The 26,674-nt window shown below is 42.4% G+C and overlaps 1 long non-coding RNA gene across 2 annotated transcripts in view; it reads left to right on the top strand.

The window, feature by feature from the left end:
• Positions 1 to 17,984: 17,984 nt before the first annotated feature.
• LOC117355999 overlaps positions 17,985 to 26,674 on the top strand; it is a 215,905-nt gene continuing 207,215 nt past the window's right edge. For both annotated transcript variants that reach the window (XR_004538503.1, XR_004538502.1), the window contains exon 1: positions 17,985 to 18,082. This is a non-coding gene — a long non-coding RNA (uncharacterized LOC117355999). The remainder of the gene's footprint in view (positions 18,083 to 26,674) is intronic.

Below are 26,674 nucleotides of genomic sequence, written 5' to 3'. Positions count from 1 at the left end.
ACGGGAGCCATTTCCTATGAGTGATCTACAAGGGGCAGGAGCGTAGGAAGATCGCTCCTGCCCCGAAAGCCCGCTAGACCACCAGATAAGGTTCTGGGGAGTCTCGGAGGGCTTAAAAATATCCCCAAAAATTAAAATCGATTAAAAAAAAAAAAAAAAAAATCATGAATAACCGAATCCATGGATACTGAAACTGCATATTCGGAGGGAGAAGTGTACAAAATGAGGACCACTAGATCACAAAATATATTGTGAAATTTGGACAAAACTATATTTATATATAAACACTAGTCTTATAGCCCGTTACATTAACGGGTGCTAGAATATGTGTGTGTGTGTCTGTATTTATTTCTTTCTCTCTCTCTCTCCTTAGCCTGTTTCTGTATTTCTCTGCTGTTCACCACCACCCCTTGCCTGCTCCCCCTGTCCATTCTCCCTTCCTTTTACCTCCCCTGTGTCCACCACCACCCCTTCACTGCTCCCCTTATCCAGCAGCAGCCCTTCTCCCTTTGTTTTAACTCCCCCCCTGTCCAGCAATGGCCTCCCTTCCTTTTTCTGCCCCCCCTGTCCATCAGCACCTCTTCCCCTGTTCAGCAGTACCTCTTTTCTGTTCCCCCTGTCCAGCAGTAGGCTTCTCTTCCTTTTTCTGACCCCCTGTCCATCAGCACCTCTTCCCCTGTCCAGCAGCACCTCTTTTCTGCTACCCCTGTCCAGCAGTAGTGCTCCCTTCCTTTTTTTGCCCCCCGCCGTCCATCAGCACCTCTTCCCCTGTTCAGCAGTACCTCTTTTCTGTTCCCCCTGTCCAGCAATAGGCCTCCCTTCCTTTTCTGCCCCCCCTGTCCAGCAGCACCTCTTTTGTACTCCCCCTGTCCAGCAGTAGGCCTCCCTTCCTTTTTTTGCTCCCCCCGTCCATAAGCACCTTTTCCCATGTCCAGTAGCAACCCTTACCTCCGTTCTTTTTTGTCTGCCCTCCACCGACATCCGCCTCAAGTTGCCGTGGCCTGCAAGCACCGACAGCCTCTGTGGCCTGCTCCCACTCCCTCCTCGCCGTCACGCGCCGTTCCCCCCCTTTACCCCGGGGAAGCTTCGTGTGTTTCCGGCTTTGGCAGCCTCCTGTCTGCGGGCCGCCTGCCCGTCTGTGCGCACATATCTGCGGGAGGAGGAAGAGGCTGGGGTTGCGCGGAGCAGCAATGGCAGCAGCTCGGCCCTGCAGCCAGCGCTAGGCAGAGCCGGGGTCAGGCATGGACCTTGCACTGCCTGGGCCGGCTCCTCATTTCGCTCGTGGAGGCGATCGGTGGCTGGCTGCGGTCCCCGGCCCGCTTTCAAAGTTCATTTTTTAGTTCAAAGCCGACGCCACAGCTCCTCTCTCGATCCCCGCCTGGTGCGGTTCGAGAGAGGAGCGGCGGCTTGAGCTAAAAAATGAACTTTGTCAGGTAATTGCAAGTGTTCAAGCCCGCTGCCACAGAGAGAGAGTGATGCTGGTAAGCGCGCATGCGCACTCTTGTGGCCACATCCCCGACAGATCAGATCTCAGGGAACGCGGCAAGAGTGCACAGGCGCGCTTAACATTTTATTATTATAGATAACATGATACCTTTACTGTATGTTACAATGTTATAAGTTTTTATTTTGGAGCTGGAGTCAGGAGTCAGTACATTTTTTACCATGTAATTGCCCACTAAAAGTGAAGGTATGACAATTCCACAGTAACCTGCAGAGTGATGGCAGGGCAAGGTTTCAGGGGAATATTTGTGCCACTACATGCATTTCGTATTCATATCACTAAATGTTAAACAAGTTATTAGACTGAGCTCTTAAACTTTACCTGAACTTCTGGTTTCAAAACTGATTTTTCTATTCCAGTTTCTCTTGGGAACAATTTTCAGTTGCTTGAACTACAAGATACTGATACAATTAATAAGTTCAATTTCCTACCTATCAATCAGTTTTATACCCGTTTTCTCAGAAAACAAATTCCCAAAGCACTAATGTTCAGAAAGAAGCAACTTCCAAGAACAAAATACACATGTGAATGTTTGTTTCTGGGAGTAAAGCATTACAGGATGCATTCGGCAATGAAGAATGGTGATAAGAATTCAGGTTTGGTGAATCCCATCTTCTAAAAAGCCTTCAGTTTTTTGTGTTTAATAATAGTGCTTTACATACAGATTTGTAGATTCTGTAAGAAAGAGCAGGAAACAATTGCTCATCTTATGCATGACTGCAAAGTACCGATGGAAAATTTTTAAACAGAAAGGCACAACGAGGTGGCACAACTCATTCATTGGAAACTCTGTAAGTATTATGACATCAGTGTATCAGAAAAGTACTTCATTGGGATCATGAAATTAAGAGAATTATGATCAGCTGCAGATCCCCCCCCCCCCTCCAATCCCAACTTATAAAAATAAGTATGTACCAAAACTGGATAGAGAAAAACATCAGAATGGCATTGGATAGAGGTGCCGGTCCCAAGAGATTACTCAGTGAATCACATGGAGAGAGGGAAGATCCTTAAGTACCAAGAAAAGTAGTCCGAGACCAAGAAAATGGGGCAGAAAGATGCAGAAATATTTCCCATCCTTTTGGGTGATACAGTCTTGATCAAAAAGAACTTTCAAGCGCACATGTCTATACATGTTTACATCTTATGAACTCCAAAAAGAAGCTATTTTTGGCACAATGCAAGTAGTAAAGCCAGTGTCAGCAGTAAATTTGAGAGACCGAGATCATACTCCACATATCCTGGCATAGGAATGAGGTATATTACTGTCATGGTAAGACAAAAATAGCTCATTTGCAGAATTACCACCTGGAAAAGCAGGTGTTTCAAAAATCGAGGTAGGGCAGTGGTCTCAAACTGGTGGGCTGGGGGGGCCACATGCGGCCCGCCAAGTACTATTTTGAGGCCCTCGGTATATTTATCATAATCACAAAAGTAAAATAAAACAGTTTCTTGATCATATGTCTCTTTAGCTATAAATGACAATATTATTCAAGTTTATTATAAATTTGATTAATCTCTTATTCCAAATTCTAAGCGATGAACATATCAGTAAAATTACAAAATTGAGGGGGCAGCAAAACAAACAAAGACCTAAACCTTACAAAACATATTAAAGACTAACTTTACAAACATAATAAAACACGAGGAAAGGATGGGAAAAGAAATACAATTTGATTGATAGAAGAGAAGCCAATTATGGTAAAAAAATAAAAGGAAGGGAAAGAACAATGAATCTCAAAGAAATTATGGAATTGGAATGAAACTCCTAGTCAGGCTTTCTAATTATTAAATGCGTCTTTAAAAAGAAAGCTTTTTAGTTTGCTCTTAAATTTATCCAAATTGTTTTCTTCCCTTAAGTAAATAGGGAGGGAATTCCATGTTTGAGGAGCTATAACAGAAAAGATGAAGTGCCGCTTTGTATTAATAATTTTGAATGAGGGGATAACTCGTAAATGTTGATCATTAGACCTCAGAAGTCTGGTTGAGGTATAGGGAATCAATGATATGTAAATGAAAGCCAGAGTTTTATATAGCAAAGATTTGAAGGTAAGCAAACTTAATTTATACATTAGCCTACGTGTGCGAATGGGTGCCAGTGCGCTTTCTTAAGAAGGGGAGTCACGTGATCGAATTTCTTAGCTTTCATAATAAGTTTGATTGATGCATTTTGGATAATCTGCAAACGTCTGATTTCATTTTGGACTATTCCCTTGAATAGGGCATTGCAATAATCGATTTTTGAAATAACCAAGGAGTGAATTAATATGTTATTATTATGACTTAGCCAAAAAGGAAAGATTTATAAAATATAAAGAGTTTTACCTCATGCAAAATTGTCATTTCTTTAATAAGACATTAACTATTTTTTCTGAGGCCCTCCAAGTATCTACGAATCCAAAATGTGGCCCTGCAAAGGGTTTGAGTTTGAGACCACTGAGGTAAGGTATGCATGTGTAAAAGTATGCCAACAAACAGAAATAACACCTCGCCTAGAGATATAGACAGTCTAACAGAAGGCAAGGGAGGCGTCTTTTCCAACCAATGATCAAGTATTTATTTCAATCGGTGATCCCAACAAGGATCCATGTTTCGGCTTTGAGGACGCCTTCCTCAGGGGACACTTTGCTGGAAAAAAACGCAGGTAAAAATACATTTCCATAGTAAAGGGGATTTTGGGGGGGTGCGGTCCGCCCTGGGCATAGTCTTTGTAAGGGGCGCAGGCACCCATTCTCCTCTCTGCGCCCCCACTTCTTCCCGCCCCCCTGCCGCACGAGTGCATGCGCCCCATCCCTCGTATCTCTTTATTTTTCTTTATTACGAACTTGCTTCCCACCTCGGTGTTGCCTCTGTCTGATGTCACTTCCGAGCCCCCCGCCTAGGAAGAGACATCAGAGGGATAGCTGACACATTGTGGGCAGCAGGTGCCTGTCAACTTACAAAGATACTGGAGAAGGGGATGGGGGGGCAGAGAGGAGGGCAGGGGAGGGGTGCCACCATCCCAGGCGCCACTCACCCTCACTACACCACTGCCTTTACCTTTTCAGTTCAAGGTCAGATTAAATTATAAGAGGCTGGTTCAGTTACCCAGGAAGTTGCAATGGACAGTTTGACATGGACATTCAATAGGGTTGCTAGTACAGGTAGATCAGTACAACTATTAATACATAAGAACATAAGAATAGCCTTACTGGTTCAGATCAATGGTCCATCAAGCCCAGTAGCCCGTTCTCACGGTGGCCCATCTAGGTCACTAGTACCTGGCCAAAACTCAAGAAGTAGCAACATTCCATGCTACCGATCCAAGGCAAGCAGTGGCTTCCCCCGTGTCTTTCTCAATAACAGACTATGGATTTTTCCTCCAGGAACTTGTCCAAACCTTTCTTAAAACCAGCTACACTATCCGCTCTTACCACATCCTCTGACAGAGCTTAACTATTCTGAGTGTCAAAAAATTTCCTCCTATTGGTTTTTAAAGTATTTCCCTGTAACTTCATTGAGTGTCCCCCTAGTCTCTGTAATTGACAGAGTTAAGTCAGAGTTACAAATACATAGTTACAAATTCAAGTAGGTCATCATTGGCTCATCATTATGTCCTAGGAGTTGCATTAGACAGTTTAGAAATGGGCTTTTATAATTACTATTTCAGTTACTTCTGGGTTTGCTCTCTGTCTTTGTATAGAAATGCTTTTAAAAGTTTTCGGAACCTGCATCACAGCCCATTAATCTAAACACTAGATTACTCCTCCTCAATAATATTACATAAACTAAAATAAATGTATTGAAGAACGTTATCTCTGCAGCCTGCACCATGCTCCCTGGATCTCTATGGAGAAGTCAAAATTTTGCAGATTATTTCTCCATCTGTCTTTCTTTTTCATGCTCTTTGCATCTCCCTCTTAAACTATGGTTCCTGACTTCTTTTGCACGTCATGATGACACAATTTAGTGCTACAGGATTGCCATCACAAAGCACATCAACGAATGGTCTATCTCTAGCCTGCTCTGCAAGTACAACATTTGCTGTTTGGCATGGATATTCAGTATAAATTATTCAATTTTATGCAACATTTAATGCTATCCATGGTTTAGTTTAGTTTAGTTTAATATTAAGTGAAATAGTGTGGTGGCTGTGCTAGTCCACTTTTCAAGGGAATATTTAGAAATTAAAAAAAAATAAAAGAAATAAGGCAAATGTTGACAAATATCAGTATATATATAAGGGAAATAAGGAAGTATTTCAGTGGTGCAGAGATGTAATTGAATACATTCAAAATATGTAAAAGGGGAAGCTTTACTAATAGCTGATTTTAATTAGATGTTGATTAGGGTATTTCTACTGTGGGTTCTCCTAGAAGTAGAGAGATCCTGGATTATCTACAAGGGGTTCTGTTGGTAATGGAACCTATGCTGGATTTGGTGCTGATGAATGGGGAGAGTGTTTCTGATGTTATAGTGAGTGATCATCTGGCATCCAGTGATCACCACATGGTATGGTTTAATATTAAAAAAGGTGCAGAGAGGGCTAGACTTTAAAATAACTAATTTTGTACAGATGGGGGATTACATCAAGGAGTTGCTACATAGTAACATAGTAAGTGACAGCAGATAAAGACCTGAACAGTCCATCTAGTCTGCCCTGTAATTACATGCAATACAATTTCATGATTAAATTAAATGTCTTTTTTTCTTTGTTGTTTCTGGACTATGGATCTTAAAAATCTACCCAATACTGCCTTTAGGTTCCAACTACCAGAGGTACTGTTGAAGTTCACTCCAGCCTATCCAAACCACTAGGATTCACACCATGGAAGTTTGCCCATTCATATTCTAATTAAAGATCCTCTATGTTCATCCTACATTTTAATTCCAGCATTGTTTTCCTCTCTACCATCTCCCTTGGGAGGTTATTCGAGGCATCCACCATCCTCTCCATGAAAAAAGAATTTCCTAACATTACAACATTACTCTTAACTCTACCATGCCTCAATCTCAATTTATATCTTCTAGGTTTACCAATTTCCCTTCTCTGGAAAAGATTTGGTCCAAATATTTAAATGTCTGTATCGTATTCCTCCTGTCCTCCAGAGTATACATGTTGAGGTCCTCTAGTTTCTTCTCGTATTTATTTTGTGCAGACCCTCTCATTTTTGTTGCTTTTCTCTGGACCACTTCAAGTCTTCTTATTTCCTTGGCCAGATATGGCCTCCACAACTGCACACAATACTCCAAGAGGGGCCTCACCACACATCTTTTCTTCTGCTGGTTAGATCTCTCTTTATACAGCCTAGCATCCTTCTGGCTACAGCCACTTTCTGAATGGGAACATCTGGAAGAAATAGGAAAACAGTGGGCAAAACTGAAAGGAGCTATTGTAAGGGCAACAAACCATTTTGTAAGGAAAGCAAGTAAAAGTAAGATGAAAAGGCTGCTTTGGTTTTCAAAACTAATAGCTGAGAAGGTAAGGAAACATGTTAGCTTTCATAAAATATAAAAGATTGCAGAAAGAGGAAAACAGGCAAAAAATATCTGGAAAAGTTAAGAGAGGCTGGTCGAGAAGTCAGGAAAGCAAAGATGCAAATGGAAGAAAAAATAGTCGACATAGTAAAATGAAGGAACAAGACATTTTTTAGATATATTAGTGATAGGAAGAAGTGCAAAAGTAGCATTTAAAGACTCAAGGGGAAGGGATATGTAGAAGCTGATAATGATAAGGCTGAATTGCTTAACAAATATTTCTGTTCTGTGGTCACAGCTGAAGTGATGGGAGTTCACAGAAGACAAACACAAATAGAGCTGGAGATGTGATAGACCCTGATTGATTTTCAGAGGATTGTTTTAATGAGGAGCTAGCTAAACTAAAAGTGAACAAAGTGATAAGGCCAAATGGTATATATCCGAGGGCTCATTTGAAAGTGAAGGTTCTAGAGTTTAAAAGAACAAACTTTGTTCAGATGGGGGATTATGCCAAGGAATTGTCTGTATGGGAACATCTGGAAGAAGTAGGAAAGCAGTGGGCAAAACTGAAAGGCAACAAATCATTTTGTAATGAAAGTAAGTAAAAGAAAGAAGAAAAGAAGGCTGCTTTCATTCTCAAAAGTAATAGCTGAAATGATAAGGAAAAAGAAGTTAGCCTTCATAAAGTATAAAAGATCAGATGAAGACAGGCAAAAATATCTGGAAAAGTTAAGAGAAGCTGGCAAAGTAGTCAAGAAAGCAAAGATACAAATGGAAGAAAAAAAAATAGCCAATACGGTATAACAGGGAGATGAAGCATTTTTTAGATATGTTAGTGATAGGAGGAAGTGCAAAAGTGGCATTGTAAGACTCAGATGTGAAAGGGAGAAATAGGTTTATGTTTATTGAAAACTTAATATCATGATACTGCTGAACACAGATCAAGGTGGCTTTCAAAAATATGTAAAAAAAAATATGGACTATTTAGAAGCTGATAAAAAATATTTCTGTTCTGTGTTCTAATCTGAAGGGTTGAGTGCAGAACTACAGAAGACATACACAAATAAGAATGGATGTATGGTAGACTTAAATGATTTTCAAAGGACTGTGTTCATTAGGAGCTAGATAAACTAAAGATGAACAAAGAGGTGGGGCTGGATGGCATATATCTGAGGATACTGAAGGATTGTAGGGAAGTTCTGGTGGCTCCACTGGCTTACCTATTTAATGCTTCTTTAGAGTTGGAAGTGGTACTGGAGGACTGCAGAATGCCAGATGTGGTCCCTCTCCACAAAAGTGGGAGTAAGGAAGAGGTAGAGAACTACAGGCTGGTAAGTCTGATTTTCTGTGGTAAGAAGATTAATGGAAATGCTTTTAAAACAGAGAATAGTGAAGTTTCTAGAATCCAGCGGATTACAGTACCCAATACAAAATAGTTTCAGTAGAGGCAGGTTTTGGCAGACAAATCTGAGCAATTACTTTGATTGGATGACAAGAGAATTGGAGAGAGCTAGATGTCATATATTTAGATTTTAGCAAAGCCTTTGACATGGTTCCACACAGACTCCTAATAAGTAAACTGAGTGCCCTTAGTATGGGCCTCACAGTGACAGACTGGGTTAGGAACTGTTGGAGTGGAAGGTGACAGTGGATAGTGGTATATGACGCTCACTCTGAGGAAAGAAATGTTACCAGTGGTGTGCCACCAGGTTTGATTATTGGACCTGTTCTTTTTAACATTTTCGTAAACATTATTGCTGAAGGGTTGCCTGGTAAGCTATGCCTCTTTGCAGATGATACCAAATCTGCAATAGGGTAGACACTCCAGATAGTGTGGATAAGATGAGAAAGGATCTAGTAAAACTTGAAGAATGGTCTGGAAACTAAGATTTAATGCTAAGAAATGCAGGGGATGCAAAACTTCAAGGGAATGGTGCAGTTTAGTGGGGAACAGAACTTGGGTGTGGGTGTGATTGTATGTGATGATCTTAAGGTAGCCAATCAGGTTGAAAAGGTGACGATGAAAGCTAGGAAGATGCTTGGGTGCATAGACAGAGGCCAGTAGGGAAAAGGAGGTAACGATGCCCCTGTAGCAGACTTTGATGAGACTTGAATTAAATTATTGTGTATAGTTCTGGAGACTGCACCTTCATAAAATATATAAACAGGATGGAGTTAGTCCAGAGGATAGCTACTAAAATGGTCAGTGGTTTTCATTATAAAGCTAATATGGACTGCCTTCAAGATCTCAATGTGTATACTTTGGAGGAAAAATGGGAGAGGGGAGATATGATAGGGATGTTTAAATATGTACGTGCAGTGGGGTAGTAAAGGGGCAGGTCCACCCCGGGTGGTCTTCCTAAGGGCGCAGTACCCCTCCTCCTCTCTTCCCCCTACCCGCTCCTCTCCTTGTGACGTGCATGCCCCTTGCCTTCCCCTATACCTTTTTAAAAGTTACATTTAAGAGAAAAGTTGGATAACCAAATAATTTGAAATAATACTATAATGATCTAGATCAGGGGTGTCCAACCTGTGGCCAGAGGGCCGCATGTGGCCCCATGAAGTATTTTGTATGGCCCAGGTTGAGGGCGATGTAGTGTTTTCCTCTGCTGCCCCTGGGTGTTTACTGTCTTGCCAGCTCCCTCCTCTGTCTTGCTGCAATTTGTGCGGCCCCAGAAACATGTTTTTTCGGCCAATGTGGCCCAGGGAAACCAAAAGGTTGGACACCCCTGATCTAGATGGTTCATTACAATATCCTTGCCAGTTAACCACCTAAGCATTTCAAGAAAAAAATATGTCTTTAAATGTCTCCTATATTCCACATAGGAATCAGAAAGCATAATCAGATTTTCCAGGTCCTTACTCCATAATGCAGCTTGATACGACAGAAGGTATTGATGATGTTTTCTAAATTTACACCCTCTAACAGGCAGAAAAACAAAATTCAAATGCGAATTTCTCCTGGGTTTATTAGTTGCAGAAGAGAAGAGATCAATTATATATTTGGGAGATAAACCAAACAGAGCCTTTAAGCAGAAGCAACCAAACTTAAACTTCACCCGCGCCTCCATTGGCAACCAATGCAGTGTCCGATAGGAGGGTGTTGTATGATCATATTTCTTCAACTCAAAGATCAGCCTGACCACCACATTTTGAATCATGCGCAGTCACTGCATATTCTTCTGGGATATTGCTAAATAGGCAATAGTACAGTAATCAAGCTAAGTATACGGGACTGCACCAAAATTCTAAATGATGAATCATCAAAATATACCCTAATGGATCAAAGCTTCCCCGGTGCGAGGTTGCTGCCCGTGTCATCATCAGCGCTCTCTCTCTGACGTCAGTTCTGGGATCCACACCTAGGAAGTGACATCAAAGGATAAGCTGACACCAAAGTAGACATGCTGCTCATGCTGGAGAAGTTAAAAAGGTACGAGGAAAGGGAAGGAGGTGGAGGGTGTCACCAACCAAGGTGTTGCTCACCCTTACTATGCCAATGGGTATGTGGCATAAATGCACATGAAATGAGTGCCCTAATTGAAAGGAAACTCTGGAATAAGAACATAAAACCCAGTAGCCCGTTCTCACGGTGGCCAATCCAGGTCACTAGTACCTGGCCAAAACCCAAGGAGTAGCAATACTCCATGCTACCGATACAGGGCAAGCAGTGGCTTCCCCCATGTCTTTCTCAATAACAGACTATGGACTTTTCCTCCAGGAACTTGTCCAAATCTTTCTTAAAACCAGCTACGCTATCCGCTCTTACCAGAGCCTCTGGCAATGCGTTCCAGAGCTTAACTATTCTCTGAATGAAATTTTTTTCCTCCTATTGGTTTTAAAAGTATTTCCCTGTAACTTCATCGAGTGTCCCCTAGTCTTTGTAATTTTTGACGGAGTGAAAAATCGATCTACTTGTACCCGTTCTACTCCACTCAGGATTTTGTAGACTTCAATCATATCTCCCCTCAACCATCTTTTTTCCAAGCTGAGAAGCCCTAACCCTTTTAATCTTTCCTCATATTAGAGGAGTTCCATACCCTTTATCTTGGTCGCTCTTCTTTGAACCTTTTCTAGTGCCACTGTATCTTTCTTGAGATAAAGAGACCAGAATTTAACGCAATACTCCAAGACCAGAATTGAACGCAAGGGGCATAGGATGAAAATGAAAGGGAATAGCCTCAGAAGTAACCTCAGAAAATACTTTTTCACGGAAAGGGTGGTGAATGTGTGGAACAGTCTCCCAGTGGAGATAAAAATGGCGTTTGAATTCATGAAAGCTTGGGACAAGTACATTGGATCTCTAAGGGAAAAGAAGGGATAGTAAATGGCATGGATAGGCAGACTCAATAGGCCATATGGTTTTTTTTTTATCTGCCTTCATTTTTTCTATTTATTTTGTTACTATCAATTCCTCAGGGCCATCAGTTTGCAAGAAAGCATACAAGGTCACTCACTTCTGGTCTATTGTATGTTCCATCAGGGGAAAGAGGTGCATCTTGGAGCTCCAGGGTCATAGAAACATGATGGCAGATAAAGGCCAAATGGCCCATCTATTCTGCTCACCCATAGAAACCATTATCTCTTCCTCTAAGAGATCCCATGTGCCTATCACATGCCTTCTTGAATTCAAACAGTCTCTTCCAGGAGACTGTTCTATGCATCTACCACCCTTTCTGTAAAAAAATTATTTCCTTAGATTACTCCTGAGCCTATCACCTCTTAACTTCATCCTATGCCCCCTCATTGCAGAGTTTCCTTTCAAATGAAAGAGACTCGACTCATGTGCTTTTACATCACGTAGGTATTTAAAACATCTCTATCATATCTCCCCTCTCCCGCCTTTCTTCCAAAGTATACAGATTGAGATATTTAAGTCTGTCCCCTTACGCCTTATAACAAAGACCATACATCATTTTAGTAGCCTTTCTCTGGACTGACTCCACCCTTTTTATATCTTTTTGAAGATGCGGCCTCATCAAAGTCCTATACAGGGGTTGGGCATCAACATCTCCTTTTTCCTACTGGCCATACCTCTTCCTATGCACCCTAGCATCCTTCTAGCTTTCACCATGACCTTTTCAACTTGTTGACCATCTTAAGATCATTACATACAATCACACCTAAGTCCTGCTCTTCTGTTATGCACATAAGTTCTTCACCCCCTAAAGTGTACTGTTCTCTCGGGCTTTTGCAGCCCAAACGCATGACCTTGCATGTCTTAGCATTAAATTTTAGCTGCCAAATTTCAGACCATTCTTCAAGTTTTAGCAGGTCTTTTTTCACATTATTCACATCATTCTGGGCGTCTACTCTATTGCAGATTTTGGTATCACCACAAAGAGGCAAATCTTACCCGACAGCCCTTCAGCAATATTGTTTATAAAAATGTTAAAAAGAACAGGCCCAAGAACAGAACCTTGAGGCACACCACTGATAACATCCCTTTCCTCAGAGCGATCTTCATTTCAATCACTACCCTCTGTCACCTTCCACTCAACCAGTTCCTGACCCAGCCTTTCGCTGGATCCATTAAGCCTTAACCCAGCCTTTCATGGGAACCATTAAAGAAGCCGCTCAGCACTGAGCAGCAGTACCAAATCGTGTGCCTGCTCGTGCTTCTCAGCGGCCAAAGATACTCATGGCAGCTAGTTGACAGCAGGGCAGGAACTTGGGAAAGTTTGTTCTGCCTGCTGCACCTCCACCGACGATCGGCAATAGAGGTATAAGGCTAGAACAAGGAGGGTGATGGCGGCCTGCAATAATTTTGGAAGGGGGTGTATTGGCTCAAATATAAACCGGGACCCCATTTTGGGGCCAATTTTTTGGCCCAAAAATCCCAGTTTATATTTGAGTATTGTGACAGTTCAGACTCTATAGTCAGTCCTGACACACAAGAAAGGAGAGAAACTGTGCTTCCAGGCCACAGAGAGAAGCAGATTTATAGGAAAGGACAGTATAAACCACCCAGAGCTGTCTATCCCCCATTTCAGCCAAGGCAGCACCCTTTTAGCGAGGGGGAGGAAAATCTCCCCAATGACCACTGGGGGAGCCAGAGAGAGCTGAAGTCAGCTGCCACCCAAGCTAGGCCTGGGTGTGGCTCCAACAAACTTAAGCCTAGTTTGCAGAAGCTAGCTAGGACTATTCAAGAACAGTGGTTCAGAAAACCTCTCCAGCCAAAGCAGCGGGTCCAGGCAGAAGACCCTATGAACTGGCAGGGTCCTGAAGCTTCCCAGACACCAGAGCCAGACCCAGGAGTGGAAAGTATGGACTTTGTGGAACCAGAGCCAGTTCCTAACCAAGCAGAGGCCAAGGAAATTAACCTGTGCAATGTGGGAAAGTAGCCATTTTTGGCATGTTTTTTTTCTTCTTGTCCAAATGCCCTGCAGTATTTGGAGTTGCTGGGGAGTACATATGGTTGTAGTGGGATGTGTATACTGTGCCATCCGGGTGGGATAATATTTTTTGAGGGACTCTTTTTCTCCGATATTATTTGAAAAATTGATTAAAGCTACACAGCAGCCTTAACCTCCACAATCAGCTCTGAGGAGTTACACACCTGCCAAAGCTGGTAATAGGCAGGCTTGGAGAACATGAACTGTTTCCTTCTTTGAGAATTGGTTGGAGTTAACAATTGAATAAAAGGGCTTGGTGAAAAGGACTTTGTTTGGACCACTGAAGTCCAGGCATCTTGCTGGGTTGTGGTTTTTTTTGCCAGCCCTAAGCAAACCTAGTGTTTGAATTTTGTTTTTGTTTCTTTTGGTACATTAGCTTGCTTTATTGATAACTTTTGTTCCTGGACCAGTTTGGGACTGTGAAAGTAACCCAGACTGGACTGAACTGTTTAGGACTTGCTAAAGACTTGCCTAGATACTTGAAGCCAGAGTTTTGAGGATTTTTTTCTTTTCTTTGTTGTTGGCTCTTTTGGGCAGATTTAAAAAGCCTATTGGATAAACTTACCTTTCAGAGCTCTTCTGTTTGTGAAGTATTTTCTTTTACTGTTTGAATTTTGAATTGAAACTAACTTGGGCAGTTTTAACCTTCTCACCCTGAAGGGCATTCTCCCTTTTGAGTGGTGCGCAGAAATCGGCTTAGTCACCCTTCCCCGCACTTGAGTTACCCAGCAGAGGCCGGGTGGGTGACAGTATATATGGTACTTTTACTTACTTGCCTCACAAAAAGGTTTGTCGCTCTTACAATTACTCCTTTCAGTTTTGCCCACTACATTTCCACTCCTTCCAGATGTTCCCATCCAGACAACAATTTCTTGATATAATCCCCCATCCGAACAGTTAATCTTTTTAAAGTCTAGCACCTTTGCTTTTGAATGAGCCCTCTCTATACCCATCTTAATATTAAACTGTACCATGTCGTGATCACTGGATGCCAGATGATCACCCACTGTAACATCAGAAACACTTTACTCATTTGTAAGTCACTTACTAAGGAAGTCCCAGATTGGCCAATCAGGGACTTCCTTAGACTCCTTCCTAAGCAAGTCCCTGATTGGCTGAGGCGCCCCAGGCCCCTCCCAAGGGAAGAGCCCGAGGTGCCTCAGCCAATCAGGGCCTTAGGCCCCACCCTGTGCATCACACAATGCACCAGGGCGTGGCTTAAGGCCTCAGATTCATTGCGGGAGGCATTGAAGCTGGAGGTGGGGAGGGGGCGTCCAGGGAAGGTGGCATCAAGGAGTTGTCATCCCTTCTGCCATTATGTTAGTTTATGGGTGGGACCGATGGCAGGAGGGAGGGGGTTAGGGATACTTGTTGAAAGGGGGGTTTAGTAGTTGTAGATATGCTGCAGGGCAAATTTTTTGGGGGGGTTCGGGGCACTTGGGAGGTGGGGTTTTATTTTTTTTTTAAATCGGGCAGATATTTTGCATGTTTTAAACATGCAAAATATCTGCCCGATTTAAAAAAAAAATTAAAAAAGCCGGCAGAAGCCCTGACAGTAGTGACAGGAGGTTGTTTCTCCTGTCACTACAGTCAGGGCTTTAGCGATCCATGCAGTCGGTTGGGGACATGCCTCCAATCGCCCCCATTTGCACGCAGACGGTTGGCGAATCGGTCAGCCTGCCTCCAATCACACACGGATCGGAGGTTTAGTGAATCTAGCCACAAGTCTCCATGATCACCACTATATCCGACTCATCTTCTTCCATCACATAATGAAGCTTGGTGCCACTTGGTGTCAAATATGACTTCTGTATTTTCCCTGACAATGCATTCATAATACTAAAGGTCAATAATCCCTGAGAGTGGGCCCCCTCCCTCCTAAGCTTGATTGTAGATTGTCAGAAGTTTTCCACCTGTAGTTCATGTTGACCATGTCGTCCTGACCTGCAGTTATGTGGTTTGTGGCTCAAGCATTTCTTGGAAAGTCCCAGAATAGAATATCCAACACTTGTCACAGACAGCAGATATTTGCCAGCTTCTAGGGCAAAGATGAAATTCTCTCAAAAACATGTTATTTGTGCTAACAGTGAAGTATGAGCCTTTTTTGCATAGTCCATAAACCCCATAGTAGGTTTAATTCAATAGCACAATGTTTCTTCTGAGGGTCTCCAGAGGGTCTTCTTCCTCAATGGCCCTGCCTCATTCTGCCTCAGCCCCACCTTCAAGTTTATTTAAAATTTCTTATACTGCTCAATCAGACTTCTGAGCGGTGTACAATAAAAAAAAAAAAAAAGTAACCAGCATATAGCAACAACAGTATAACAAGGTTAAAACTCGTCAATAAATGGCTTCAGGGGAAGTTAGTGGAACAAAAAAGATTCAAACATAAGCCAAAAGGGAACAGGAGGGATTTGGTAAGAACTACAATATTCAAAGAAAAGAGAACAGATAAGGAACAAACAATAGGTGGGGAGGTTTCTTTATGTGCAAATGGAAAGGATTTGGCCCCTTATAAGGGCTAAGTTTGGAATAGAAGCATCTTGAAATAGAAACGTTTTCAACTTTGTTTTGAAATGGAGTAGAGATGATTCTTCACAAAGATAATTGGGAATGGAATTCCAAAGGGAGGGTGTTGTCACCTTGTTTTGCCTCCAGCTCCACCCTGTTCCACTTCCATCCTCGCCCTATTACGCCCAGGGTCCAGCCCCACAAGAAGCCTCATCTTTCTTTTCTGACCTCCTGGCCGTCGTCTGGACCTCCGAGCATGTACGATGTCACATGCTAGGCCCCTGCCTAGGTCTTCAGGCGGTCCTAACAATGATTCTTCTGGCCTGTTGGCGTGGCTTCCCCGGGAAAGAGGAAGGCCCTTCAGGTAAGACAAGACTATGCACTTGCCTAGTCTGCCCAGGCCACACTGAGTAGTGGAAACCACAAAGAATGGGAGACCCAGACAAGGTAATGTTGAATCCAAAACGTAGGCTTTATATGGTGCTTCAGACTATCTCTGCTGAGCACAGTCAACCTCAGCCATGCAGTTCATAAACAAGGAAAAAGCCAAACAAAACAGTTCAAACGCTTTCCAGCAGCGTTCAGAGTTCATGTATTGTATCCAATATAATTTCCCTGGATTTTGTAATGGCAAAGACAGTTCTCTTCACCAGGGTTAGGTAAGTGGCAAATAACACACTCAGGGCTAAATTCACAAAGGGCACGGATCAGATCCGATCCGTGTCTGGGGGACTGATTCACGAATCACCTTAATGCAAATGAGGGCGATTGGAATCACGCCTCCATCTGACTGTTGGGATCACTCTTTAGCGATCCCGATGCATATGCAGACCATCTGTAGATGGTCTGCGGCAAGAGCAGCAACCTTTTTTAAAACTTTTTTTAAAAGACTGGTTAACTTTTTTGTAAGTCCGTGGTTTTAACCCACTTCAAACCCGCGGGGCGGCAGGCAGGATAGAGTTGGGGCGGCAGGCAGGAAGATTCGGTGCGAGTTGAGGCAGCAGGCAGGAGAGATTTGGGGCGAGTTGGGGCAGCAGAAGAGAGCAGGAGATTCCGGGCGAGCAGGAGATTCGGGGCAGGCAGGAGAGAACAAAGAAGCAGGGCAGAGAGCAGGGCGATAAAAGGCAGGGCAGTCGGAAAAGACCTCAGCGACTGCTCCTCAGCGGTCGCTTATTTTTGGATAGGCCAGCCCAGTCGGTGTTGCTTTTTTATTTTTGTGAATCATTTCCTGCCTGCATTTGAATGCCGTTCCCCCTCATTTGCATGCACGGATCGGAGGATGATCGGGACAGAGCTTAGTGAATCAGGTCGGAGGGAAATCAGGTCATAAAGGGGTCGCTATGTGGTCGGAAGTTGATCGGTGGGCTTGGTGAATCTAGCCCTCAGTCCATAAATGCCATACAGGAAAATAAATCCCAAAGAAAAAAATATGTAAGGCAAATACAAAAACCAACACAGGAAAAATAAGCCAAAACCTTCAAGGTTTCAATCACTGGCTTGGTATATTATATTCAGTTGATAATTTTCCTGGTCATAGAGCCAATTTAACATTGCTTTGTAGCCTGAACTGGGGAAAGCCAGAACTCAACCTTGGGCTAGATTCACTAAGCCCACCGATCTTGTACCGACCCGATTTTCCTCCGACCCGATTCACTAGCCTCGTGGCCGATCATGCTCCGATCTGATCATGCAAATGAGGGGAAACGGCATGCAAAGTAGGAAGGGCATCGATTTACTAAACAAATGCAGGCATACTGACTGGGCTGGCCGATCCAAAAACAAGCAACTGCTGAGGACCAGTCGCTTGTGCAAAATCCCTGCTCTCTGCCCCGACTCTCCTGCTCTTGCCGCCCCAACTCCATGGTTTTAACCTGTGGGGTTAAAACGGGGCTGCACTACTGCGTGTTCTGTTAAGTTCCAGAATATGCCACAGTGCAGCCCCGCTTTAAACCCACGGGTTAAAACCATGGGCTTGCGAAAAAGTAAAGTCTCCAGTTCTGTTAAAAAAAGTTTACGTCTCTTCCTTGCGCGGAGAGCATGCGCAGACCATCTACAGGCAAAGAAGATGGTCTGTGCATGCGTCAAGATAGCTCTCCAGCGATCCGTGGGGGGGGGGGGGGGGGGGGGGGCGCATGCCTCTGATCGCCCCATTTGCATAAGGACACGTGGATCAGTAGACCTGCCACGGATTGCCCATGGATCAGATAGGATCGGGAAGGTTAGTGAATCTAGACCCTTGAGTTTCTGCTACTGTTGACTTTGCTAGCAAGGCTTCCCAGTGTTTGTTCCAGAGCTCGGTTTGCTTAAAGAGCTAATCATTAACCGTTTATCTTTTTGAACAAACGTTGCACAACAAGGTACTTCAGGCAAATATCTATACTTAAGAGGCATCACAGGCTCAGTTTCTCAGGTTCTTGGCAAACCAAAACAAAAGAGACCCCCCCCCCAGAGGAAACAGAGAGGCTTTTTTTCTCCCTGCTTAATTAAAGGCACCTGACCTCTGCTTTCAGAGAGCCAGCAAGCAACAGCACAGTTTTTATGTTAAAAAAATACTTTTTTTTCCCCTTTAACTTAGGGACCAACCTCCATACGCTCTTCTGTAATCAGGCTCTCAGCAGCTGGTTCTAGGCTTGGCAGTTCCTCAGCCATTTCCAGGTCCTCACTGCTGTTAGGTTGAAGGGAAGAACTCCTCCCCTCCCCTTCCCGGTTGCACTCCTGCTGGTGCCTCTGCCTTGCCTCCCCATCGGTGATTCAGGGCTCTGTTTTTAAACCTATCATAGTCACACCCCTCTCTCTTAGGAGGGGGGTTGGGCTGCAATTCCCTAGGAAGTGGAACCTGGTTTCTCATAGGCTGCTGGTAATCAGCCTATGAGGGACAGGTTTCCACATCTCAGCACAAGCCCTAACATTCTTTTTAGCATATTTAAACTGATATGGCACTTTCTGTAGATTTATAAAATGAAGGAGGGGGGTCAAAAACCAAAAAGACCTGCTCAAATATCTCAAAAAGTTTTTTTTCACACTCTTCACCTTGGGCACACCAAATTGTGTGTAAACAAATAAATAAAAAAATCGCACTCGGGTTAGCGTTGAATGAAGTTTGTGGGGAGACTCGGCAGTGCGCTGTAGTGTGCACACATATTGTGGATAACCTCCGGTGAATCTCCTAGACACTAATGGAGATTTCCACAGACTGACTAGCTACCTGAATAAAATAATAATTTATTTATTTGATTATACACAATTTGGTGTGCCCAAGGTGAGGAGTGTGAAAAAAACTTTTTGAGATATTGGAACAGGTCTTTTTTGTACCTCTTTCTGTAGAGTAACATCATGCTCATACTTGTTCTGCCTCACTGTCTGAGGGGTAGTCAGCCATTTCTATATCATTATTCCTAACCTGGTCAGCTCTTTTGACTAGGGACCGTGTTCTATTCTTATTAATCCCAGGGACAAAGCCGAGGCTGGCAATGGGTTTGTCACAATGAATGTGTGCAACATTATCTGCGCATGCTCGGAGGCAACTCCAGACGTGGCCAGAGGCTGGGGCTTTCCAAAACCCAGACAAACTACCAGGTTTTGGAAAGTCCATCTGGGCACCCAGACAGTCCTCTAAAAAAAAGACATGTCCGTGTTTTCCCGGACGACTGGTAGCCCTAGCTCCATGGTAGTGGATTTTAACCTTTGGTAAGTATGCATTAGTAAAAAGGCCCTAACATATTTTATAAATTGTGACAGCTTCAACAGTTGAGACATTATTTACCTGAGGAACATTTTCAGTTAATGGTACAAGCAGATTCTGCTCTGTTTTGTATTCTGGATGGTCAGCTTAATTGATTTCTAGACTACAAATTTATAGAACACTGCAGCAAGATTGATTTTTAAACTACGTAAATGTGATAGTGCCTCAAATTACATTGGTAACCTGTCCAAGCTAGAAATATTTTTAAGTTATTATGTTTTGTTTGCAAAATTATGAATGGTTTAGTACCAAGTTATATGTCGTCATTATTCATTTTTAACACAAGTTCCAAATTTTTATGTTCTATAATTCAACTCTGTTTAGGATTTTTTTTCTTTCAAACAAAAGCACTCTATGAAAATGTTTGAAAGTTATTTTCTTAACAGGTTGCCTTAAAGTAGAATAATCTTCCACTTAAGAATAAGTTGTTCTTATCACTTTTGAATTTTATTTAGATTTTTAAAATTATAATTTGATTATTGTTTATTTTAATGTTATCTGCTTAATGCTTTGTCATTCTATTGTGTTTTGATTGTATTGTTTTAAGCAGTGGTTCTTAAACCTTTTCTGGGGACCCCCAGCCAGTCGGGTTTTCAAGATATCCCTATCACCTTTATTATATGCAAAAATGTCTCATGCATATTCATTAGGGATATCTTAAAAACCCGACTGGCTGGGGGGGGGGGGGTCCCCAGGACAGATTTAAGAACCTCTGTTTTAATGCATTTATTTTACTTGAAATTATAAATGAACTGTATTTTTTGTTGGTTGCAGTCCACTCTGGACATTGGAATTTTGAAGTCATGGGAAAAGGTATTTTTGGCCTGACTCTGTATAGAACACCTGGTCTCAGTAGCTGCCTAAGCGGCTTTTACTAGATACCTGATTGGCACGTACCTAAAGCCCCTCCATGTGGTTGCCTCCCAAGGGAGGGGTTTTAGGTATTTGGCCGAATGGAGTCATAAGCCCCTCCCAATGCATCCCAGAATGCATTGGGAAAAAGGCCTAAGACTCTGCTTGGTGCAGGTGCCTAAGGCCCCTCCTATGTGAGGGGCCTTAGGCATCTGAGCCAATCAGGCCCTTAGGCTCCTCTTCAGTGCATCCCAGAATGCACCGGAAAAGCAAAGGCCCGCCATTTTCTAGTGGCAGGGTTGCCGGCTGGAGGGTGTATGCCTCCCTCCACCGGACCTTCTGTTTACAAGGTACAGGGGGGAGTTGTGCAGCGGTGGTCTCCCTTTAGGGGGATTGCCAGGTAGGGGGGGATGTTTCAGGGGGATGTTCTGGCAGGAAGGAGTGTGCATCCCTCCTGTCTATCGCTGTTGGGTGGGAGGGGGGAAGGTGTTTCAGCAGGAGGAACTGGGCACTCTTTCTGCTGGGGGTTGCTCGGGTGTTCTGGAAGGAGGAACTGGGTACTCCTCCTGCCAGGGGATGCTTCGGGAAGATGCTTCGGGGGAGGGGAGGGTTGCAGGAGGGAGTGGGCAACCCCCCGAAGAGAGAAAGGAATCAAAAAATTACCCTGAGGTTGCAAGCAGACAAGAGAGGAGGGAAGTGTTACCCACAGAAATAGAGAACAATGTGTGTGTGTGGAGGGGGGATGTGGGTTTAGGCAGAAAGATAAGGAGTTCAGTTTTAGCCATGTTTAGTTTTAGATGGCGATAGATCTGGGAGTCATCCGCATAGAGGTGATATTGAAAACCATGGAAGGAGATCAGTGTACCGAGAGAATGAATATATATGGAGAAGAGGAGAGGCCCAAGACAGAGCCTTGAGGTACATCGATACACAGTGGGATGGCAGTGGAGGAGGATCCACCATAACATACACTGAAAATACAATGGAAGAGGTAGGAAGAAAACCAGGAGAGAACAAAACCATGGAATTCAAGCGAGGACAGCATATTGAGAAGTAGGTGGTGATCAACAGTATCAAAAGCAGCAGAGAGATCAAGAAGGAGGAGGATAGAGTAGAAAACATTAAATTTGGCTAGGAACAGGTTATTAGAAACTTTAACAAGGGCAATTTACGTAAAATGGCAAGATTGAAGTAGGTCAAACATATCTTGAGAAAATTTTCCAAATCTTTCAATCAAATCTAGTAAATGTGGAATGGTTGTTTCAGGATTCTTCAAATGAAGCAATATGTCATATGCATAAGCAGAGACCTTGTATTCCCGACCTGCGTAAGGAATACCCTGGATCTCCTTTGCCTGTTGTATAGCTAATAACAAGGGTTCCAAAACAATATCAAACAGCAAAGGAGAGATAACGGACATCCTTGTCTAACTCCCCTCTCCAGACAGAAACGCTCCGAAAAAGTATTATTTATGTATAATCTTGCATAAGGGGAACTATACAAGGTTTGAGTCATTTGAATAAATCCAGAACCAATACCAAACCATTCCACGCGATCAAAGGTCGTTTCCGCATCCAAGGATACAGAGAAGGCTATATCATCCATGACTTTTGCTAAATTTAACATGTGAAAAGCCAGCCTGGTGTTGTTTGAAGAATGTCTTTGAGCAACGAACTCCGTTTGGTGCATACCAATAATATAAGGGAGAGCCTTGGCCAAGTGCAAAGCCAATAACTTAGCAAAAAGTTTACCATCTACATTTATCAAAGAAATAGGCCTGTAATTTGGAACCAACATAGGATCTTTATTTGGCTTCAGCAAAACAATAGTTAGAGATTCAGGTTTATTTAAAAATTTGATATACCGCCTTATCAAAATTCAAAGTGGTTTTACATAATATAAAAACAAAGAATAAAGAGGGCATAAGTTAAAAACAAATTACAATTATTATTACAGATTATCAAACGCACAGACAAACATTAACATACCGATACAAAATGGAAAAGGACAGAAATACATTTGTATAATGAAAAAGAGAGGGAGAAGGATCAAAACAAAAGGGAGGGGAACAAAAAATAAATAGTCTGGTACTTTGTAAAATAGGTTAAAATGATTAAAAAATGGCAAGGAACAAATTTCCATTGCAGTCCTTAGAAGGACTGTTATACTCCAAATGTGTCTTTAAAAAGAAAGGCCTTCAAGTTACTTTTAAATTTATCAAGTGATGAAATTTCTCATATATAATTTGGTTTTGAGTTCCAGATGGTAGGGGCCGTAACAGAAAATATATTAGTGCGCATAGTATTAATGTGTCATAAAGAGGGAATGGATAGCAGGTTTTGATTAGATGAACATAATGTACGATGGGGGGTGTGGGGGATTAGTAATCTGTTGATGAAATCAGGTTGGCCGGAAGTTATGGTCTTATGTGTCAGTAACATTATTTTATAGGAAATTCGGTGATCTATGGGAAGCCAATGGGCGTTGATCAAAAGTGGTGTGACATGATCGAATTTTTGAGCTTTTGAAATAATTTTAATGGCAGTATTTTGAATAATTTGAAGACGTTTTATTTCTTTCTTAGTGATGCCATAGTACCTGTATCACAACCTTTAGTCAGTTGAACCTGATATAAATTTAATAGATGAGGTAATAGGGTACTTTGACATGCTTTGTAAAACTCTACAGTGAAACCATCACCACCTGGAGCGGATCCAATTCTAAGGGACTTCAACGCTGTTTGGGATCAGGTAAACAAAGTAATGGAAAATCCAGTGGCACTAACATATGACACTGTGCTATTTGGCACTATGATGAGAGCTAAAAGCCAAATATCATCCCATAATAATAAACGTCTATTTATTATGACAGGGGTTGCCTTACAGCTTATTCTAAGGAATTGGAAAAACTGGGATAGACTGAACTATTCCTTTTGGTGGGAGTCGATCTGTCATGTTTTTAAGATGGAATGTAATATGGCCATACATCAGGGATATTATAAGAAATTTCTGAAGATTTGGGAGCCATTGACAAAATTTTGCAGAGAGTGATTGCCGATTATGCCCTTTGGTCATAGGATAGGTTGGTGGGTGGAAGGGCTGGTTGAAATATATTTTTAAATTCTCAATTTGAGTGTAGTTCTTAGATATAGATATAATTATGGGGGGTGATAATCTTTTTGTCATAGATTATAATTGTAATTTTATTTAAGTGCTTTTATAGAATTATATGATTGTATTTTATTTTGTACTTACTTATGGCTTTTAAAATGAATAAAGAAATTTTGAATAAAATAATACAACAAATGTTAATAAATATTAAAAACTCTTCAAAAATATTATTAAAAACTAATGGCTTTCAAGAAAAGGCCTCTACAAAAAAAAAAAAGAATATCTTGAAAAGAACAGAAATCTAGGCAATGGCAGTGAACAGAACGTTCGAGTAGCTTGAATAGGAAGGGGAGGATGAAAATGAGGAGATAATTGGAAGGGGATGTGGGGTCTAATGAGGGTTTTTTGAGGAGAGGTGTAGCTTCGGCTTGTTTGAAGACATCAGGAACTGTTGCAGTAGAGAGTGATAGGTTGAGTATGTGACGGAATCAGATCAGAGAAAAAGGTGGGTTTGGAGGAGAGAAGGTAAGCAACTTCCTCTTCTGTGACTTTAGAAAAGGTGGAGGGGTTGTTGAAGGAAGGTTAGCAGAGTGGACAGCTGGAAGGGGTGGTGGGGGTAGGTGACTTGGTTGAGAATTCAATGTGGATCTTATGAATCTTGTCATAGAAGAACTCTAAACGTGCAGAAATCAAACTTATACAGAATATGAATTGACTTCTTCCACAAGACCACATACACCAAAGGCACTGCTTTAAACTTTGGTTTTGTGCCTTTACTGGGGTGGTACATTCATCATTGGTCTTTAAGGCATATACTTGATTAGTAATAATTTTTGATGGCAGGCTGAGATATAAAGAACTGTGTGTGATAAAATATAGGGCACCTTTTACTAAGGTGTGTTAGGGCATTAACGTGTGGAATAGCGTGCGCTAGACGCTAATGCCAGCATTAAGCTGGCATTAGTTCTAGCCGCGTAGTGCGTGGTAATATCCTGCGTGCACTAAAAACACTAGCGCACCTTAGTAAAAGGAGCCCATAGTGTGATAAAATATAAAAGAGCACTTAACTTCTGCCCAGTTGGTTTTTTTCAAAGAATTTTAGCCTATCATGTTATGTTATGGGAAAGGAATTTTGGTAAACTAGAACAGGATTCTAGTTCTTATCAGGTTTTTAGAAAAGCATTGAAGACTTATTTGATAAACTTTATAAATGAGCTTATAATCTTTCTACTATGCTTGTATAATTTTCTTACTGAACTGAAAGGTACAGTGGTATACAGTATGCCGTACATACTCGAATATAAATTGGGATTTTTGGGCCCAAAAATGGGGGTCCCGTTTATATTCGGGCCAGTACTCCCCCTCCCAAACTTATTGCAGGCTGTGCCAGGCACTGCACTCTCCCTGTCCTGTCCGTCGTACCTCCTCTGCTGATCCCTGGTGGTCCAAAGGTTCAGCAGGCAGGAGCGAGCTTTCCGCGCTCCTACCCTGCTGCTGACCCGGTCGGTCGGTGGCTGCTGCGAGTTGTGGTTTCTTCAGTCACTGAGCAGCACAGAGCCAAAACACGCTCCTGCTCAGTGCCACAGAGCAGCTGAAGAAACCACAACTCGCGGCAGCCACCGACCGATTGGGTTATCAGCGGGCAGCAGCTTGGAAAGCTCGCTCCTACCCGCTGCACCTCTGGACCACCAGGGATCAGCAGAGGAGTACGATGGACAGGGCAGGGAGGGGAGACAGGGTGCTCTAGGGGTGTTTCCTTATTTGCACCTGAAGGTTAGGCCTCTCTGACATCATCAAGCCTGAACCATTATCTGCAAGAAATCTTTCCAGCATGAACCTTGCAAGAAGAGAAAGAAGAAAATATCTTTGCTGTTTCTGCCTGATGCCTTCTGGGTATGTACTAGAACTGTATTCTAGTCAAGGACATCCAGCTATGCCCATGTGAATCTTGGGGGAGTTATGCTCGTATGCTATGCTTATCTATCGAAGGTGCCTCTGTTTCAGATAGTACGAGACTTTATACAGAAAGGCTATTCATCTAAGTTCTGTTTCTGGATTGGTCCGAAGAGGTCATCTGAGGAAATCCAAGTGAAAAGGTGCTAATTATAATTTAGTCTGTGTTAGGATGTGGGTGAACTCGCATCTCATCACAGGTGTTCTCCACTCATATCTTTTATAATAATTAAGACCTGAACAGTTACCTCGTGTGTCTCTCTGCCTGAGAGAAAGCAAATTGGACTTTAAACAGATCTGGATTCCATCACATCAAGGAAACCTTTGCTGCCAACCTAAATTACAGCTGTACCAGTGGCTGACAAACTCTTGTTCCTGTAATAGAAGGATTTCTATATCTGCTAAGCTGAGGAGAGACCTCTTCCCTTTCACCTAATTCTGTGCTAAGGCCTAATTGAATGGTGAGATAAGGAACTTATTATCTTTTCAGCTGGGGTTAGATAAAGTATCCTATTGTGGTTTGGGATAAGGAGAAGTAAAGCTACTCTTGGTGATAAGCGATATATTTAGTTGCTGCTAATCAGGAATTGTTATTATAAAGAATTGTTTAGTGTGTGCAAGAATTAGTTTTACTTATTTATCTAGCAAGTGTGTTGTGATAATTGTGTACTGAGTTTCATATATGTAATCTGATATTTTGTGAACAATAATTAGTTATTGCTGCTGGCTTGTGAATTATATTTTTCTATTTTCATAATAAAAGTATTTCTCATTAGCCTGGGTCTGTTCATGTAAGTAGGCTAAGCAAGCTGAACCTGGATGAGATATTATGGTCTTCCCTAGAAACTAACAGGCACGCATTTGTTTATGTAACTGATTAGTGGACCATAAATCTTTCTACAGTGCAGAGCCAGGGAGGGAGGGGGACTGGGCACAGAACCTGACAGGGGAGAGAAGGGGGCTGGGTGCAGAACCAACTTATATTCAAATCAACCATTTTTCCTCCTTTTTGGGGGGAAAATGGGGACTCGACTTATATGTGGATCGACTTATATTCTAGTATATATGGTAAGTTCATTTTTATGTTTAGGTTTAAGTGGTTTAAGATGGAGAGGAGATGGGGGAAGGTCAGTAGAAGCAAAAGGATTGGTAT

The sequence above is a fragment of the Geotrypetes seraphini genome, chromosome 2 (genome assembly GCF_902459505.1).
Source record: "Geotrypetes seraphini chromosome 2, aGeoSer1.1, whole genome shotgun sequence".
Lineage (NCBI taxonomy): Eukaryota > Metazoa > Chordata > Amphibia > Gymnophiona > Dermophiidae > Geotrypetes > Geotrypetes seraphini.
The sequence above is the reverse complement of the archived record's forward strand: the minus strand, read 5'-3'. Positions and strand labels throughout refer to the sequence as shown.